A 699-nucleotide genomic window follows, 5' to 3' on the forward strand; every position below is an offset into this window, starting at 1 on the left:
CCATAGTGCCCAAATTAGAGTAGTAACACCACTCGTATAAAAAAACAAGAACAGAAAGGCGAATATTTAAAATGTTACCACATCAGTCCCGAAGAAACCTGAGCTCAACAACCGGCCGCCGGGCTCGCCCCCCTATAACCCTCTGTAGGCGTCACCAGCAGACTCCGGGCCCGGGATTCCCCCAAAAGGAGGAGCGCGGCTGACCTGGGAAGTCTTGAGTCTACAATGGGACAGTCTCACAGCAGCTGCCTCGCCAGCAACACATAATTCGTCCCTGCTTTTGAGTGGTCGGTCACTCGAAGCACTGCAGACGAAGCTGTTGGGAGTTTGATTACCTTTCTGGACGGCGGCGTTGCTCTTTTGTTTTCGTGGAATCACTTCGGAATAAGAGCATTTTTTTTTAAAGGCTCATAAAAATACTAGTCTTCATTTATCAGGAATATATTATTACAAGACGAAACATTACCAAATCAAACGATCTCAATTAACTGCGCTATCAACACATTGCCAAAGAACTCCTGTCGCTGGTTGCCGGTTGAGTCAGTGTAGCGGGGCGCGAGGACTTCCAGGATTCGGCCCTGAATTGAGTTAAGGAAGGACACCCTTACGTCCACGCGTTTCCCACCAAGGTAAGCCTCGCAATAACATGTGAAGACTCTTAATGTTATAGGTCCTGTGCGTTTCTAAAGGGAAATTTAG

The 699-nt window shown here is 47.6% G+C and overlaps 1 protein-coding gene across 1 annotated transcript in view; it reads left to right on the forward strand.

The window, feature by feature from the left end:
• Positions 1-230: 230 nt before the first annotated feature.
• LOC119585030 (dual oxidase maturation factor 1-like) overlaps positions 231-699 on the forward strand; it is a gene marked incomplete in the record, with an annotated part of 33,296 nt that continues 32,827 nt past the window's right edge. The window contains 1 exon segment of the mRNA XM_037933646.1: positions 231-629.

Source organism: Penaeus monodon, chromosome 19 (genome assembly GCF_015228065.2).
Source record: "Penaeus monodon isolate SGIC_2016 chromosome 19, NSTDA_Pmon_1, whole genome shotgun sequence".
Classification (NCBI taxonomy): domain Eukaryota; kingdom Metazoa; phylum Arthropoda; class Malacostraca; order Decapoda; family Penaeidae; genus Penaeus; species Penaeus monodon.